This window comes from Phascolarctos cinereus, unplaced genomic scaffold (assembly GCF_003287225.1).
Source record: "Phascolarctos cinereus isolate Bilbo 61053 unplaced genomic scaffold, phaCin_HiC Scaffold_1;HRSCAF=81, whole genome shotgun sequence".
Taxonomy (NCBI): domain Eukaryota; kingdom Metazoa; phylum Chordata; class Mammalia; order Diprotodontia; family Phascolarctidae; genus Phascolarctos; species Phascolarctos cinereus.
The window spans coordinates 44,116,198-44,136,270 of NW_027555514.1; the positions used below are offsets into that span (position 1 = coordinate 44,116,198).

Consider the following 20,073-nt stretch of genomic DNA (forward strand, 5'->3'; position numbering starts at 1 on the left):
CCGATTTGCTACCAATGAACAAATTGGTCAAAACAAAACAAAATAAAAACCTGTAAGAGGGACAGAGGGGAAATCACTCCTTCTCAAAAAAAAAAGTTTCCTTCCTGGAGGCCTCTAGCTATTGGGGAAAAAAAAAAACTGTTCTACCCAAATCATCAGGGAAATGAGGCTTCTTCATGGCAAGCAGAGCTTTCTCAATTCTAAGACACTACATGGCTCCCATTCCTACAGTGGACATGGATCAGAAGAGTGCCATTTCCCCAAATTCAGTTTTATTAAAAACAAATCAAGATGTTAATCAAGGAGATGGCATTGCATAAAGGATGCTGTGAGGCTTCCCTCTTTGGCTAGCATCCAAGACTCTATAATGATCAGAGTTACAAAGGTTAAATCTGACCCACGTGCCGGCTATGAAGCCAAATCCTAAGTCGCATTTGGCATTTGACTTTCCCCCAGCAAGTAGCATTTTCCCAACATCAAAAAAGATGGATAGAAAATGAAAAACTCAGTCACTCCAGGAGACATTTCTCCAGATTCAGGTATGTAGCGTTACACACTCAAAATGTCTGGATGTCTGCTAGGAGTGGCGGCTTTTCACCTAGCACTTTAGGCACTGTGTAGATACCATGGTCTATATTTAGCCCTTGTGTGTTTGCTGAGTATTTCGGGACAAAGTGCTGTAAGTGAAATTGGTTATTAAACTACTTGTCAAAAAAGAATCTAGAATAAAATGCTCAATTTCTTATTCTCTGAAAGATAAATAAAGGGAAATGCTGATCACTGGATTAAATATTGAATTTTCTGTATTTGCAATATTTCTGCACGATGAATTTTGTAATTATCTCTACCTCCATGTTCTTACAGCTTCGTGGTTTCATTTACATACAATCTGAGTTTCTTATATTTGCCTCAAGTGTGTCTTGAGTCATGAGCTTAACTGCAATTATCAAAAAGTCATTAGTTTACATTTTTCTTGAATTTACCTTGTGAAAAAAAAAAGAGAGATAAGAATGTGTTGTTCAGTCATTCAGTCGTGTCCAACTCTTCATGACTTCATGGACCATAGCATGCCAACACTGTCCATGGGGTTTGCTTGGCAAAGACATTGAGTGGTTTGCCATTTCCTTCCCCAGTAGATTAAGACAAACAGAGGTTAAATGACTTGCCCAGGGTCGCACAGTAAATGTCTGAGTCCGGATTTGAACCCAGATCCTCCAGATCCAGTGAGATAAAAATAAGTTAGACAAATAATGCGTAGTAAGATAATACCCAAGTTATCCTTCTAAAAAATGGCTACCTCATCTGTCGCCTCTGAAAGCATGTGACCAAGTGAGTGAAGTGCATGTCTGTGGCTGCCCCGCCCTCACTGATGCTAGAATACTCCTTCTTCTCCTCAGACATCTGTGTCACAGGTAACAAGATGTTCTCCTTAGCACTTGGGTCAGTCGTGGAAGTCTTCAGTTTTACAGGGCCACATGGAGTCCTTTAGGACAGAGGCTGAATTCATATTAGTGTGTGCCATGAGAGCCATAGATTCAAGAAACATGGTATACTTAAAAAAATTAAGTTACTGATCCTCGTTATTTTGCGGCTCTGTGTGTGGGAACTAAGAGTCCTTAATGTGGGGGAATAACAAGGCCCTGAATGGGGAATTTAGGATCAGAGTGTGGGAGCTGGAAGAAGCCTTCAGAGGTCATCAGGTTCATCTGACAGATGAGGGAAGTTGAGGTAGCTAGGTGAAGCATAGTCACACGGGCGGTGAGTGGCAGAGCCCAGAATGGAGCTCGGGTCCCATCTTGGTCTTGGCTTCCTCCTCTGTAAAATGGCGGGGTGTGGGCTGGATGGTCTCCAAAGTTCTCCGGGCTCTGATTCTCTCTGAGGCCATAGGTAGAGGATCTCCTAGCTGTAATGCCACAGGATGCAACGACCCCCAAACTAGTGCTTATTCCATTGCGCCGCACTGCCTTCTCTTAGTCTAAGGAGCAGCAAAGATGGAAGGAGAGAACGGAGCAAGGCACGTGCTCGTGGAGTCTCAGCTGCTTGGCAAAAGCAGACTAGGGCTCCCAGAATTGTGTACTGACCTTTAGCTGTAGAATGGAAAAATAATCATTTTGTTACTAATGATTTGAGGGCCCTTTCAACTCTGAATCCAGTGAGCCAATGGCCACGAGCCTGCTACACACTGAGCAAAGGATGGAGAATTCTGAATAGGAGAAGAACTAGAATGAGCAGGGATATGAGATCATCTCATCTAATTCTCTTCCCCATACACTTTGAAGATGGGGAAACCAAGGCCCAGAGAGGTTAAGTGACCTGCCCAAAGTCACACTGCGCGTCCATGGAAGAGACCAAAGCTAAAGTCACATCTACTGACCCCACACCTACTAGTCTTTCTTCTCCACCATGCTGTCTTCTCCTTTTGTGGTTACATGGGATGTTCAACATTAAATGAAGAGGAAAATATATATGAAATCTCATTATCTTGATGACTCTCAGGACTTGGAACCCTTAAATTTTAGATTACATACGTCTGCTTGTCATAGATTTCTTGCTATCTCTGAATGTGCTAAAAAAGCAGATACTGACCCAACCCCACTTTCATTTTCTCATCCATTACCCTAGTGCAGGGCACAATTACACACACAATCATTCATTCCCGGGAGCCCCATGGCTGGGCCCACCGGGCAGGCGGTCCCTTTGTGTCTCTCTTGGCACACTATTTGTCCACACACTAAGGAAGAACAAACATGGTGGCAGCCCAGCCTCCCCCTTTAGTCCTGCTTCCTCAAACTCAAAACCAGAGAGTCCTAAGGTCTTTTCGCCTCCAATGCTGTGTCAAGGTAGGAAAGGATTTTATACCACCAATTCACTTTGGGTAATATTCACAATTTAGTGTGTTGACTCCTATGTATAAATGTGGGAGAGCAACCACTGTTTTCCTAGACATGAGATTTACCCAATATTCAAGAAAGACGGTGGTAGTGGGTTGGGGGGTAGAGGGGAGGGCTGAAATCATATTCACCTTAGAATGATCCTCAAGGTTATGCTAGAGTACTTGGGGGCTGGTTCAGAACATACAGTAGTAATAAATTAAAAAGCACTTTAGATATACTATCTTTGGGGACCTGTAACCAGGAAGAACTGAGTTTAAATCCAGCCTCAGACACTTATTGGGTGTATGACTCTGGGCAAGTCACTTAACCTTTGGATAATAACAGCATCTAACTTCTAGGTTACTATGAGGATAAAAATGAAGTAATATTTGTAAAGTGTTTAACATGGAATCTGGCACACATTAGGTGCTTAATAAATGATTGTTAACTGTAAACAAAAAAAAATACCTGGACCTTCCCTGTACTTCCCTGTCTCTTAATCCTAATACCTTTCCCATGTATCTGCCCAGATTCCCACATACAGAAATTCAGTGCTCTTTCTCTTTTCTATAATACTACCCCTTCACTGTGTTTTTCCCCCCCTTTCCTCCAAATTATAGGTGGGATATGCTTCCATCCTCAGGGAAGGCAATTCCTAGGCTTATTGTCTATAATTTCTGCTGCCCTAAGTCTTTTTTTTTTAGGCAATGGGGTTATGTGATTTGCCCAGGTCACACAGCTAGTAAGTGCTATGTGTCTGAGGCTGGATTTGAACTCAGGTCCTCCTGACTCCAAGGCCAGAGCTCTATCCACTGATCCACCTAGCTGGCCCTGCCCTAAGTCTTAACAGTTTTGGTGTAGCCAGGACAAGGTCAGGGATGGAGTGAGTAATTTCATAAGGATCCCTTAGATTGGGAGGGAGAAGTGCTCACGAGCAGACTTTTAGGCTGATACCCTAGAGATGAAGTATGAGAGATGGACACACATAGGTTACAGGAGAGAAGGTGAGGGGCGGGGCCAGAGGAATACAACAGGAACGGGAACACAAGGGTGAGAGTGATGTGGCTGGTACAAGCATGTGTAGAGAGCTTCAGTGAGAAGAGGAGCAAAAGAAAAGGGTGGGGAGGGTAATTAGATTTAACTAAGCAAAACCTATTTGGTAACTGGATTCCATGGGAGACCCTCAGGCACAGCAGCCTTCCTCTGCTGGCTTCAAGCCTTGGGAGGAATGTGCTCATCATTAATTAAAGAGCCACAGCCAGAAAGTCCACTAGAACTGAACTGAGCCTTCCTCAGGGGAAAACAGTGTGCTGCATGGCTGCCACACTGAGGAGCTACCAGGGAGAAGAACAGAAAAGTGAGGCTCCTAAGTCAGGCTAGGATAGAGGGCAAGAAGAACTTTGTGATGAGCTGCAGACAACGTGCAGCCAGGGACGGATCCGCCAGGACCAAAAAATAGCTGTGCACACTCAAAAGGCAGTGTGATTTCTGCCCTAGAGGAAAAGGGACAGAAGAATACATTTTTACTCTTTAGATGGTCATAGAGAATGGCATAAGGGCAGCTAGGTGGCTCCATAGTACACAGAGCAGTGGGCCTGGAGGCAGGAAGCCTCAGGGTCTTGAAGATTCCATCCTCTTGACTCTTTCTGAGAATTGAGACATGTGATCTTCTCCAGTCCTGTAGCCTCTCTGCCATCCTCTGAGTACTAATCTCCCTGACCGCAAATCTGGCCTCAGATATTCACTGGCTGTGTGACCTTGGGCACGTCACTTAACCCTGTTTGCCTCAGTTTCCTCATCTGTAAAATGAGCTGGAGAAGGAAATGGCAAACCACTCCAGTATCTGTGCCAAGAAAATCCCAAATGGGATCACACAGAGTTGGACATGATTAACTGGCTCAATAACAATCACAATAACTAGAAGAGAATGAAATATTCCTTTAAAGAAATGCTTCAAGACAGAAACAAAGAAGAAAAAGGACTAAAGATGCATACATTCACTGATTGTGAGGGAGGATAAAAGAGGTATCCTTATCTCCATTTACTGATGAGGAAACGGAGGGTCAGAGAGATTAAGCTACTTGTCCATGGTCATAAAGCTAGCATGGAAGAGGTGAGATTCCTATGTGCCTCACAAAGTTGTTGTCAGGCTCAGATGAGATAATACACATGGCACACTTTGCAAACTTTAATGCGCTCTATAGGTCTGTTGTTGATGGTGTTCTTATTGCTATTATTCCTATCTTTGAATTGGAAAAAAAATCAAGCTGCTATTGGTGATCTTTGAAAAGTCATTGAGGCTATAGGACTGGAGAAGATCAAATGTCTCAATTCTCAAAAAAAGTCAGGAAGATGGGATCTTCAGATTCTGACCAATGATGAAACTATGGGCCAATGACACTGATTTTAATTCCTGGAAATATTCTAAAGCAGGGATGATTCTTATCTGGTGGATCTGTAAGCTTGTTTTTAAAATATGTTGATCACTGTCTTTCAAAAAGTGAAACAGTAATCACAAAGAACCAGGATGACTTCGTTATGAAAAAGTAATGACTTAATTTTCTGTTTAGCAGGATAATTAGTCTGGTAGTTAGGACAATGAAGTAGATATAGCTTTTCAGCAAACCATTTAACAAAGTCTAACCCAGGGGTGGGGAGCTTGTGGCCTCAAAGCCACATGTGGCCTTCTAGGTGGCCCTGAGTGTGACCTGTTGACTGAGTCCAAGTTTTACAGAACAAATCCTTTGATTAAGGAGATTTGTTCTGTGAAGTCTGGATTCAGTCAAAGGGCTGCACTTGAGGACCTCGAGGGTCACATGTGGCCTCAAGGCTGCAGGTTCCCTGGACTCTAACCAATATCATATCCACACAACCAAGATGCCTATAAGGGCAAGGTGATAATACAGTTAGGTGGGCATCATAGGTCTAAATCTCACACACGAGTTGACACTCTGGCACAAGCTGACACAAGTCCACTTGTAGCTTCAGAATTATGACATTCAGAGGTAACCTCTGTCAGAGTTTGTCATCAATGCCCCAAATGCCCGAATCTTCCCATGTGGAAGTGATACGGTCCAATGGCCAATCAATTCTATTGTCTGGTTGCACAGGCTGGGGATGCCTGTCTCTGCATACAGCCTGAAATCTCCTTCTCCCCACATTCCCTAAATCACGGTTTACCCTGGGGCAAATCTAAATGCCCTGGGTACCTACAAGTAAGCAAATCCCAAACTGCCAGGTATCCGCAGCTGAAACACACCCTCCCATTACCTGGAGATCCGTTCCCAGAATGCATCCCTACTCACTCACAGTACAAGCTGACTCACATTCCCTCAGGTTCCACACAATTGCATCACTCTCTCTCTCTGACTTACACTACTAATTACTCCAAGCACAACACTGACTCTCTACCTAGACTTCATTCATCACTCCCTTTGTATGCCCTCAAAGGTTAGCATTGGTCATTCCTGCCATCTCCATCTCATAGAATCTCTCTCTTCGTTCAAGAATCAAGGTAAGCACCACCTTTTAACCAAATCCTTTCTTGATTTTCCCAAATGCTAATGCCCTCCCTTCCAAACTACCTTATATTTAACTACATATTTACAGAATCATTGGATTTGAGAACTAGATGGGACCTCAGCAGCCATCTAATCCAACCCTTTCACAAAAGGCATCTCCACTACAACATATCTGACATGTGATCAGCCTACTTCTGATGGAAGACTTCAAAGGATGGAGAACATACTACCTCTAGAGGCAGATCTCTTTATTCAATTTATTCTGTATATGCTTATATATGTGGGCAGTAAGGTGGTACAGTGGATAGAATGCTGGGCCTGGAGTCAGGAGGACTTGAGTTCAAATCTAGCCTCAGACACTTAGCAGCTGTGTGACCTTGGGCAAGTCACTTAACCCTGTTGGCCTCAGTTTCCTCATCTGTAAAATGAGCTGGAGAAGGAAATGGCAAATCACTGCAGTATCTTTGCCAAGAAAACCCCAAACGGGGTCATGGAGAGTCAGACGTGACTGAAACAACTGAACAAGAACTTATATCTGTACTTATTGTCTCCCCCATTAAAACATAGAGTTTATTTCATTCTTTGAAAATGTTTCTAGTGCCTAGCAGACAGTAGGTGCTTAACAAGTGCTTTTAATGACTGATGATGAACTAATACAAGACATCAGGGGAAACTGTTGACATTGATATTGTTTATAGACACTGGAAAACTTACAAAGTGAGAGAAAAACTAAAAAAATATGGTTGGGCTGCATAAAAGTTAACACTCATTACAGCCTGGGAACTGCTACCATTTGTGCCTAATTACTGTGTAGCTCAATAATGATTACGTGTATCATTAAGTGTCAGATTAGCCGCTGTAATTTTTATTTGATTACAGCCGAAAACTCTATACATGCATATTCTACCTTCACACTTTGTTGCTAATGGAGCCTTGTTTCCTTCTCCCTCACAGCTTTAGAATATTCAGGAGGACACTGGAAGGCACCCTTCCAGATGAGCACCCCTTAGCTTTGTTCCTTCTTTGTGGCGGGACCAATGAAGATTTGGTCCTGGTGAAGCTTAGAAATAGGACACATGAAAACAAGGTAGCAGCAGCAGCCCTAGCCCTGCTGCTGACCCTGGGGTTCTTGTGCCGCTCATTGGGTTATCTGGTTTGGAAATCAAAGTAAACTACCACGGGGCCTCTAACAGAGGAAAAGACAGCTGGGAACAGCAACAGCCAGCAACAGCTCCACCCCTGGATTAACAAGGAGAGTGGATCTTGAGCCTAAAGGATCACAGGTCTTGAATGACAGACCCGCAGAGACCATCGATCCAACTCCTCCATCTTGGAGATGAGGACACTGAGGTGAAAGGAGGTTAATGAACTGGTCAAGGTCAAACAGCCAATGAGGGGCAGAGGGGCCTTAGCTCAGTTCCTCTGCCTCCAAATCTAGTGGGCTCTGTCATGTTACTTCAGAGAAGTCTTTACAACCTGACTCAAATGTGATTTGAAAATGCTTTATTTTAACTGGAAGCAAAACTTTCTTGCTGATGAATGTCTCTCTAGATTGGAGGAGGATGAGTGAATGGGAGGTGAGTCTAGTGACACTTTTCAAGTGCCCACACCTCTTCGGACCTGCACTGACTGCCAATGGCACCCTCTTTACTCTTCCAGACTGACAACTGTGCACTGTGTATGACCCTACCCTAGCTCTTCGCTGGTCTCAAAGAGGGTGGGGCTCTATTTCTAGCTGTTACCAATGGCTCATCTATGGATCTTGCTCCATCAAGGAGAAAAGCAAGAGGAAGTAAATGAGCGTGTATACAGGGCCTACTATGCACCAGGCACTGTGCTATGAACTTTACAAATATCTCATTTCATCTCTGCAACAACCCTGGGGGCAGGTACGATTATTATCCCCATTTTAGAGCGAAGGAAAAAGAGGCAAATCAAAGTTAAATGACCTACCCAGTTTTACACAGTTGATAAGTGTCTGAGGCTGGATCTGAAGTCAGGCCTTCCTGACTTCAGGCCTGGCACTCTATCTAGAGATGCCCAAAGAACATGAAAACATGGTTTGGAGTTGCCAGACAGAGGGAGGGGTGGAATATCAAGAGATCTGTCATCAGGGGCATTTTAGAGTCTGAGAACACGGAAGGACATTTGTGAATGATGACAAGGTCAATAATCTCTCTGTGTAGATGAAGCTGAGTACAGGAGTAGGAAATGAGTAAATTGAGAAACTGGGAGTTTAGGGTAATTGAGAGAATACATATGTTGAAGTCCCTTAGTATGAGGAGGGCAAGGGTTGGGGAAGAAAGACTGTTAGCCAGGCACTGAATTCATCGAGGAAGGATGGAGTCTGTCCTGGAGCCTGGTAGACAACAACCATCTGGACCTTGATTCAATGAGAAAAGTGGAGTGAAGGAACCTCCAAGAAGGACAGGTTACTAAGTGATGATGGTGGGAAAGCCTAGAAATGCCAATGGGACACAAAACATATTCTAACTTCTCCACTGATAGTGAGTCAGGGCTGCAAAGGGTGACCAAGGAAGCTGGATCATGAGGAAGGTCCAGGTCTCGGGATCGTGAGAAGATGGAGGGAGCAAGAAATGAAAAGGTTTAAGATGAAAGCAAGTTTGTTACTGATGGAGGAAGCATTCCAGAGATCACAGCGAAAATGGTGGGTAGTTTTAGAGTAGGATGTTGGTGGAACTGGGTTGGGGAGCAGGGAAGTAAGGGAGGGATAGAAAACAGGGGAAGCACCACAGCAGCCCAAGGTTCAGATCCACAGCAATGGGGAGCATACGATGATGCGTGAGTGTGTTCATCACTGAGGAATGATTTCAGATAAATTATCATTGTCTACAGGGGTAAGCCTCAGGATGGAGTTATCCCAGGGCATCAGATAGTTGTGTTTACCTGGGATGGAGGGGAGGGGGAGGTTATGGGGAGTGGAAAGGGTGCATGGGCATCAGGAAGGAATCAAGGCTGGAGGAAGCTGGAAAGGTGACTGAAGCACAACAGAGCGGAGGCCAGGAAGCCCTCCTGAGCAGGCACAGAAGAGGCTCTTCTCACGTCAGGACTCTTTCCAACACACTGCTGTGGTTTTCAATGGCTCTCCCCAATTTAACCCAAACCCTCCTTCAACTCCCACTCCCCTCTTCACAATTCCTGTTAGTTTTTGAAGACAGCAGGTTAGTAGTCCTTAACCGAAACTAGGTTCTGATGTTTTGATCTCCTCCAGAGAGACTGGCAGGTATGACAGTCATCATTTGGTGAAGTGTACAGACATCAGTTACTAAGAGAAAGATGACTATATTTGTTTAATCATTTGCAAAACTGTGTACTGAAGGGACCAGAATGCTCAATAACTCTCCATGCTTCTGTCAAGGTGTATGTGGGACAGTCTCTTTAGGGCTCCATGGCAAGAGATGAGGCCATGAAGGTTACCTTGTCAACAGCTCTTGGCAGTAAAAGACATTGTTCTCAGAATGTTTGGGGAAGATTAGCTCTTGAAGTTTCAAGCCTGACTTATCCTTGAGTTTACCTCACTAATTTCAGAGATGCTTCTATGAGTCCAAGCTGAGTTTACTTGGTAAAATAAATCATGGTGCATAAAACTGGTATTTGTACACTGAGTTTCACCATCAATAATAAAAGTTTTCATAGGACTTAAGAGAAAGGTTCCAGCTTAGTTGTAAATCCCTGGTGCTATTCTGAAGTACAAGGAGTAAGAAGAACACTGTCATTTTACTTGTAAACTGAACAAATTTGTTCTGTGCACCAAAAGAGAAAGACATAACTAGACAGAGTTCTACACAATTTTTAGGTTACTTTCTTAGCCAAAATTACACTTTATTGATCACATCCTTAAAGCTAAGAAATATTCAATATTTTTATATAACAATGAAGAGCAACAGGCCAATGTGTGCATGGGGTGTCTAGCTCTAGGGTCCTGCTTTTGGACCAGTATGCATCAAGAAAATACTTTGGAGTGCTGCTATTTTATGATGCCTATGGCTCATGCTCTTGGGTGTCTGAAAGTGGGTAACTACACAATTGATCATCAGGAAAGCCTCCTAAAAGCTTATCTGTAAGAAAAATGTCAAGAAAACTGGATAGAAAATGGCTGAAGTAGGGGAATTCTGTAGCAACACCAGGAGGAAGGGTAGAGTAGGTCTTCAGCTCTCTGGATGGGAAGGAAGAGCAGTGCTTTATTAAGGCACTCCAGGGTATCAGAGGAAGGTAAAGACGTAGTAGGGATAGTTAATATTTTCTAAACAGATGAGTGAAAAGCATTAAATCTGGGACGAGTATTTATGAAGCTAAATGCAGGGAAAACCAAGACAAGAGAGGCAGAGCCAAGAAAGCAGAGCAGTGTGAGGAGGAAGTGGAGCTAAGCTCCCACCCACGACTCCACAAAGCCAGAGAAAACAGACCTGACCTGAGGGGGTCCTCATTGGGACAGTCAAGAAAAAAGTCACAGGGAGCCATTTTTCCAGCCTGGATCAACACGGGGAGGCAGAGAGGGGTACCCTAGGGGATGGAAATCTACCAGCAACACACGAGCCATTCCCACACAGGAACTGAAAAAGGACCGAGGTGACACACTAGGGAAAGAAGAGCTTCCAGATCCAAGGAGAGGGGCCCAACCTCAGGCAGGATATAAGAATGGCAAAACAGTGAGCAGACTACTCTGGGAGCACTGGAAGCCTGCAGACCAGACTGAATTATCTCTGAGTTCCTGGAAAGATACAACACTCAATACTCCATCACAGTAGCAGGAGGAACGAAAAGGACACATGCTCAGCCCCCACCTCCCTCTAGAAGGACACAGAGCCCAGGAGGAGGCTGGAAAAATAAGCAAAGATGTCTAATTAAGAGAGTTACAATAGTGGCAGGAGTGCTCAAGAACCAGAATGACTCCAAAACATTTACAAGCAAAATCTCAAAAAAAGAAACAAAGCCTGTACACAACAGAACTGGAAGAGAACACTCTCATTTTACAGAAGCGGAAACTGAGACCTGGATAGAAACAGTGAGGTGTTTACATTACAGTGGTAGTACCTGACAGAACCAGGATCTGAACCCAGGCCCTCTGGTTCCGTCCAAACCCAACGTCCTCTTCCACTGTATGACTTTCCCACTAAGACTAAGACAACCTATGTTGTTCAGATAAATCATACAGGCCTAGTAAGGCCAAGGTACGAGCATGGCTTCCCAAAAGAGCCAGGTAGCCTCCTTCTTTTCCACAGCCTGAAACTGAGTGATGCATGTCACTCATCAGACAGGGTACCAGGCACCCAGATGCTTCCCTTGATGGCTGCCCAAATCAAAACACGTGATGCAAGGAATAGAAGGCAGTGGAATAATTTTCATAGTCACAGGCTATCACATTTCAGAAATGATTCAAGGAAAAACCTTTAGTATTAGGCCATGAACCTGAATAACTCATCCTCTTAGGTAGATAAGTACTTAGCAAACATTATTAACAATGCATGGGAGAAGATGTATCTTTTCACAGAAAAAGTTCCAATCCTCTTTTAAACTAATTACTTACAGAAGGAAAATAGAAAATAAGTGGAAATTAATTTCCCCTACACTTATTAACTTGATTTGGCAATGTAGATCCCTACCCCCATCCTATCCCTGCCATTTTGCTCTAAAACAGATTCAATTAAGGGTGCAATCATTGATAAAAGCCAAACAGTGATATGTCGATAGAGAATTGAAGAGAAGAGGAGCAGGTTAGTTATCTGGCCTAAGCAGGAGTTAACATTTGTTCAGTACATGTTAGAGATGGAGTAGGGTGAGTTCTTTGTTTTTTCTGAATACGGAGGAAATGAATAAGTAGAACAACAAAATATGAGTGGTCAAAACTAAAAAAAGACAAACAAAATACACTAAATACACAAAATTGTATCAGACACAAAATCTTCAAAAATGAAAGCATAGAGTGACCTAAGAAGACTTTCTTGGGTTGCAGAACCAGTAGAAATAGAAGCAAATTAGTTTCACTTTATGCACAGACTCACAGGAAGGAGGGGTTTTCTCATGGTGGGATTTGGAATAGGTCACTTCATCTGCCTGGGCCTTCCCTTCCATATCTGTACAATGATGTGCTTGGATTGGCTGCTCATGATCACTAAGGTCTCTGCTAGCCCTAACAATCTGTGAACACTTGGGACAGCTATTAGTATAAGATATAAAACAAAAACAAAAAAATCCTCATCACTTTCATGTTATTATTTTTATCATCATTTATCCCCAATGACCAGAACAGGGCCTGGCACATAGTAGGTGCTTAATAAATATGTATCTGATTAATCACAGTCATTAATAATAAAATTTTTTTAGAAATCTCAAAAGGGGGGGCTTATGAGCTTACTCTCGCATAGCAGAAAAGGGGGAGAAATTGAAACTGGGTCTCATTCTGCCATGGGCCATGACATAGAGGAGCCTCTCCTGGAAATATGACGACAATTCTCTCTTTTTTTTTGGGGGGGGGAGATGAGGAGAAAGTGGGCTATAATTTACCTCTTGGAACGCATTAATTATCTAGTAATAAAAAAAAACCATCCCAATGGTATAGCTTGACTACTAATTTCCTCTTCCTTAGAGAACTCAAGGAAATATAATATTAAGTCAAAACAAAACCTTGATATATCTTTTCTTCAGGGGCCATGGTCAACCCCTTAGGCTGGATTCCACCAAAATCATCCTAGATAAATGAAAACAGGATTGACTTTCCCTTTGCTTCTCTACCCTTTCCCCACAGGGAGGGAAATTTCACCTTCCTACTGTGCTTCTTCTAGCTTTCAACAATCCTTGTAAGATTTATCTTTTCATGTATGTGCCCTAGTTAGGCTCCCAATAGGCTTATTATAATTTTTCTTTAACATCAATGTAGCCATAAATATTTGGCACTCTGTGCACTAGAGGAAGTATACCAAAGTTCTCTCCCCTGATCATGTAAAAGCCTATTTAATTCAATGATGATACATAATGCAATACAGATTACTCAAATGAGGAATTTGTGAAGCCACTGTAATCTTAATGGCAGTCATGATCTGCAAAGGGATCTATCCTGGAGATGCACTTTTGCTAAGTATGAGGTGGTCTTATATTAGGTGATCTCTCCCATAACATGGGTCTACTAATATGAACATTACAGATAATATCATAATGAGATTTCAGAAGGAATGCTCAGTGGAGCAGGTATATTATCAGTACATTTTGAGGGGAAAAGGTAATAAAGGAATGAGGATGGATATTATAGGAATATGACCTGAACCAGGTTAAGTGGTTGACAATCCTGGCTCTGAAGATGACTAGCTGTGTGACTATTTGTCACAATTTGCTTAACCTCTCAGGGCCTCAGTTTTCTCCTCTGCAAAATGAGGAGGATAACACTAGTGCTGCTTATGTCACAGTGTTGTGTCATGCAGGAAGAACTTTGCAAACCTTAAATTACTATGTAAAAGGACTTGCATTTGCTTTCCAAGAAAAACAGTGTGGCACAGAGGGCATTTACAGAGCACTTGTTAACTGGGCCCAGAGTTAGGTCCATATTTGAACAAGAGGACAGGCATGGGCAGACTGCCTTTGGCAACTTTTTTTAAGGAACACAAACATCCTCCTGAAGTATAGGCCCATCATTTTACAACCAATATTGTTCAGGTGATGTTGTATGAATTCAAGTTAAGGGTCACTCAAAGGAAAATGGGAAGGCACCGGGCAGGTGTGAGTGGGCTGCGACAATGCTGTTGTTCCATTGTTTCAGTCACCTCTGACTTTTCATGACCCCATTTAGGGTTTTCTTGGCAAAGACACTGGAGTTTGCCAATTCCCTTTTCCAGCCCATTTGACAGATGAGGAAACTGAGGCAAACAGGGTTAAGTGACTTGCCCAGGGTCACACAGCTAGGAAGCGTCTGAGGCTAAATTTGAACTGAGGGAGATGAACTTCCTGACTCCAGGCCCAGCACACTATGAACTGCGCCACCTAGCTGCACTTGTAACACATGACAAACAAGGAATTATGAAGGAAGAGTGGTGTAAAGGAGTCCACAAAGACATGTATGACAAAGAAATTATTGCCACGTCCTGTGGCAATAATTAGGGATAACTAATGGACAGCTGATGTAGTCTGTTGGTATGTTCAGGATGTCAGAACTTTAGAAAGATCCCTATAACACTGAATGGATGCTCAGTGGCAAACAAATGGGGGCACGAGGGCATAAAGCAACGAGAATCTAATCTAATGCCAAATCTTGTCATTTCTACCTTCACAATATATCTCCTATATGTCACCTGCTCTGTACTCAGACTAATGCCACCCGGGTATAAGTCCTCATCATCTCCTACCTGGGCTATTACAACAGCCTGCTTTGGTCTCCTTATCACACGGCTTCCAAAGGAATCTTTCTAAAGTCTGAACGTGTCACTCCCCTTCTCAATAAACTATAGTCGCTGCCTATGATCAAACAGAAAATTTTCTGTTTGCCTTTTAAAATGATTTACAGTCCAGTTCCTTCTTATTTCTCCACTCTTCTCTCTCATTACTCCCCTACACATACTCTGTGATCCAGTGATACTGGTCTTCTTGCTCTTAATTCTTCAAACAAGATATCTCATCTCCTGACTCCATACATTTTCAATGGCTGTCCCTCTTGCCTGGAATTCTCTTATCTTCATCTCTGCCTCCTGGGTTCCTTGGCTCCCTTTAATACTCAGCTCAAATTCTACCTCCTGCAAGAGGCCCTTTCTAGTCTTCTCCCCCTCCTACCAGCCTCCTTCCTCTCCTCACTAGTGCCTTCCCTCTGAGATTCTCTCTCATTTACACTATATTTATGATATCCCATAAGTCTTACTGCAGTTTTAAGCTTTAATAAAATTAAAACTACACTAAGATATTTGGGACACATCATTTCTTGTAGTGACATAATTCTTTGCACATTGTCTCCCACATTACAATGTGTGCTCCTTGAGATCAGAGGCCATGTTTTTTTCCCTTTCTTCACCAATGCTTAGGACAATGTCTGGCACACAATAAGTTTTTAATAAATGCAGGTTCACTGACTGACTGACAGAATGAGTTAGCATGAATGAGCTGTAATCTGTATGGTAGGAGGTAGTACCCACAATGATGAGATCACAGACCCATTGGAGTATCTGGGTATCAGTGCTGATAGTAATGATTGTTTTCTCATTTCAGAAGAACACAGAATAAATTATCAAGGGAAGAATCCAAAGACCTTTGTGGAAAAGGCAAAGATAAGAAGAGGCTAGCTTGGAAAAAAAGTCTTGTTGCAAAGGAGAATATCCAATGAAGGTGTCATTGGAAGATAAGCAGAGCAGCACCTGGGCAGACAAGGCTGAGTGAAGGTAACAGGACAGGGGAAGGCTATTTGTGCTGCAGGTGTGTCTTATTCAGGAAAAAGGGGAGTGATGAATGATGATTCACTCACCAAAAAAGAGGAAAAACTCTACAAGTAAAGAAACAATGGAGAGCACATGATGATTAATAATGAAATGAAGACCATTTGTTTTATGAAGGGAAGTGGGAAGACCCGTGGTACTACACCTGGGGCCACACGGACAGATGGCCCCAGAGGGTCCAGGAGAGCCCTGTGCTATGCAATCAACCCTCTTGAAAGGCCTCACTAGGAGGGACAGATATAAAGGCGAGATGAGGCATGGCCTTTACCCTCAAGGAGCACAGAGACTCGTAGTTAATATAATCTCCCAGTACAGAAATTATGTCATGAAGTGCTATGGGTTATAAGATCTAATTCAATCTAGTCCAGCAAATATTTTGGTGCCAGCTATGTGCCAGACACTGTGCTAGGTGCTGAGGGCACAAAGATAAAACTGAGAAGTATCACCCTTGTACAGGGTTAGAACTTGGACCCTGCTTAAAGGGGTTCAATCCTCTCATTTTACAGATGAGGAAACTGAGGCCCAGCAAAGAGAAGTGACTTATGCAAAGTCACAGAAGTAGTAAGTGGAGGAGCCAGGACTTGAATCTAGTACCTTCTCCACTGAGTCTCATTGCCACATGTGAAATAAGCATATGCAGTTCCAGAACCATGGATTGCATAGTCCTGGTAATGGAAATAAAAGGAGGGAAATAAATGAATGAAAAAGCATTTGTTAAGCGTTTACTGTGCCAGGCACTAAGCTAAGCAATAATGATACAAATACAAAGTGAGAGTTCATGAACTCAGGAGCTCACATGCAAATTGGGGAGACCGCCAAGAAGGGAGTGATACTTTGTTCAGGAAAAGGACAGGGATGTTTAGTGGTACCACAGAGGAATAATTTGACCTGGTTCCAGAACTGGAGGAGGTAGGGGTAGGAAGAAAGGTTATATGCTATTACTGCCAGCAAACTGGGAAAAGTGTGGAGAGGCTGGGAAGGAATGGGGTGAAGCCTGGTGGCTGGGCTGTCCTGAATGGCGATCCAGACAGGAGGAGGCCCCAGGCAGAAGGACCTGCTAGGGCAGGGGTCTGTTGACAGAATTCTGGGAGCTGGTAAACTTGGACAGGAAAAAAATGTACATCTTTATTTCACTCTAAGTGAAAGTTAGGATTTCCTGCAATTATTTAAAAAAAACATGATTCTGAGAAAAGAATAAGCTTTCCCATATGACATAAACCAAAGTTAAGAACCCTGCTCTAGGGCAAAGTCTCTCATGTAGAAACCCAAGTGGTTTGTGAGGCAATGGAGGACGCATCCCAGGAAAGACTCTACTGAGCTTCACTGGTCCTAATCCTCAGGAGACACCTCCAGGTCAGGATGGCGCCACCAAAGCTCCTCCATGCTCCCTGAGAGCCAACGGAAGTGCCCTGGGCTGGGGCACCCAGCACTTCAGGTCTTGGAACCCCCTCATTCTCTAGCATAGGGACGACGGTGTGGTGCCAGAGAAAGAACCTCAACTGCCTGTTATTGTCCACTAAAGCATGGCTCCTTAAGGGTGGGCACCGGTGAGAGTCTGCCTTTGTGTCTCCTGCATAATGACGTGAGTATCACCAGCGGATGTTTAAGAAGCGTTTGTTGAAATGAACTGAAGAAGGAAGGTGGAAGTGATGGAAGAGTGTTTTTATCTGTCAGTTGGGTCAGGCATGAGTTCATTTTGCATAGTTTGTTTAAATAAATCCTCTCATATAAGAAAATAAAAGAATGAAAAATCATTAGCAAAGGAATTAAGAGAAGCAGACTAGTCCTAGTTCTGTTTACAATTCGCTCTGTGAACTTAGACAAGGATGAGCAACAGATTTGAAGTCAAAAGACCTGGGTTCCAATCCTGGTTCCACCACTTACAATTGGTGTGACCTTGGGCAGCTACCCAAAGCCCTCTGAATTCTGGTTTTCTCATCTCTAAAAAGCATGGAGTGGACTGGATGATCTCCAAGTTCTTTTCTTACTCTAAATCCATGAGCCTAAGAAGCCCTAGTCCTCTGAGCCTCAGTTTCTCATCTGTAAAATGAGGTAACTGACCTAGATGACTTCCAAAGTCCCCTCCAGATCGCAAATCTGATGAGACGTGTCCAGCACCTGGATGTGAGCGAAGCTGGGGTGTTTGGCCCTGGGCAGTCTGACAATGAGGTCAGATGACTGCTCGATGGTCTGTGATACCAAACGTGGCGAAAAGACAAATGTAAAGACTAACTTGTACATGCTCGCTCGCGGCCTGAAGCAGCCAGCCTCTCTGCCCCTGAACCACCTCAACATCTAGAAACTGTGCATGAAGATTTCCAATTGTGCACTTTGGGGGAGCATTTGTGCCTGTTTAATAAACAACCCTCTCCTGCAGAGACATGCCCATCTGCTCCAGGATCCCAGAAAATGACAGCCTTGTGTCTCTATTCTCCCTCTACTTCAGAACCATCAAGCCGCCTCCCAAGGCAGCACATGTTCCGCTCTAGGGTAGAGAATCGAATCTCCATTTCAGGTGCCCGTGGTTGCACTGCCACCAGATTTTTTCCCATTAATGGTCTGTCACGGTTGTTACGTTTACTGAGATAGACACTTACTCAACAAGCAATTCTGAAAAGGCCTGCTTCTCTTCTGCTGCTGTTGCCACTGCGGAGAAGAGAGGGCCAGCCAACTCCCTCCCGGCCCTCAGTCCAATCACTTGAAGGATGTAATTAAACAGGGTAATCAGGGTAACTATTACAAACACTGTAATCAAACCTAGGTTCATCAAAGCCGGTTTATGCTGCAGATCCTGGTATAATGGAGGCATGTCTTAATCAGTTATATCTCTTAATTAAGTCTCTTAAGAAATTGAATATAACTCTATAAGGGGGGAAGTAAAATAACTCCTTCCCTTCCCCTTCTTGAAATGGAAAAGCTGTGTAAAGCACATGGGGAGGTGGTTCTTTTTTTTTTTTTTAAAGAGATTGTTTAATTTTGTCCTTGAGACAAGAGGGAAAAAGCCCTTCATTCAGGGCTGATCCTTAAGCCGGCTGCTGCACGTGCACACCTCAGCTCTGCCTCCAAGGAAATGATTGTAATTTATCAACCGAAAAACACCTTCCATGCTACAGACATCCCCAAATTAAAAATAGGGGCTTCCATCTCAAACGCTTCCCTTTGGCCAGAGCCTTTCAAGAGCTGGGGATGTATGCAAGGCAGTGGCTCTTTCAGCATGGTACCACGTCAGACAGAAGTGGAGACCAGTTCAGTATTTTTTCTATTTTTTCTCATTCAGTCACCAGTGTAAGAGACCCTACAATGTGGACATCATGGAACATGTGCTTAACTATTAAACTAAACACCACAGCCATTATAACTGAGGCCATCAAGATGAGCCCTGATCGAGAATTCCATCGGGAGGGGAAGTAGAGAATGCTGTTGACCACAAAAGGGATTATGAGGTCAACTCTAAGCTAAATTATACTTTTAAAAAACCACCCACAGAGGACAGCTTGATCTGGTTTGCTGTCTGTGGGAATAAGGAGGTAAGTTTTTTCAAACTTAGATGCTTCTGCAAAGAGAAGCAGTAGAGTGCTGTGGCTGTAGCAAGCCCATCTTAGAGCCAGCAAGACCGTGCTTCAGCTCCCTCCTTTGATTCACAGAGACTGGCTGCGGCACCCTGGCCAGTCTCAGTGCCCCAGGAAACTCCCTGAGACTATCAGTTCCAACACAATTGCATATCTACAGTGGCTGAAAGAATTTCCTCACCCAGATCTCCATAAAACAAAGAAATCACAGGTCCAGATCAAAAAATGCACATTTTACTCTAAAATATCTTGTTTGAGAGTCACTAGAATCTTCTATAAATCTTTGCCTTCTTGCTAGATACATATTTATGTCATTAGATAGGGCGAGGGGCCCAGGCCATCTCCTCTTTACTCCCCTCCCGGCTGTGCTCCTAACTATTCAGACTTCAACGTGATGTCCCCCACCTTCTCTTCATGTGTCCACTCCTCCCACTCAAAGGAAGCTCCTTGCAGGCAGGGACGGTTTTTCTTTCGCTTGTGTTTGTACCTCTAGCACTCAGCACAGCTCCTGGCACCCAGGAAGTGCTTAATCATTGCTTGTTACTTAGCTAGAAGTACATGATGACAGACACTCTCTGATTCGAGACATTTCTATTACAAACAACCTCTGTGGTTTTAAAATATTGCGGAATTTTGGGTTTGCTGAGCTGAATTTCAGAGTCCCTATGAGCCTCCGAGGCCT

General features: G+C 43.4%; 1 protein-coding gene across 13 annotated transcripts in view; it reads right to left on the reverse strand.

The window, feature by feature from the left end:
* ULK4 (unc-51 like kinase 4) overlaps positions 1–20,073 on the reverse strand; it is a 651,508-nt gene that overhangs the window by 193,753 nt on the left and 437,682 nt on the right. The window lies entirely within an intron of this gene.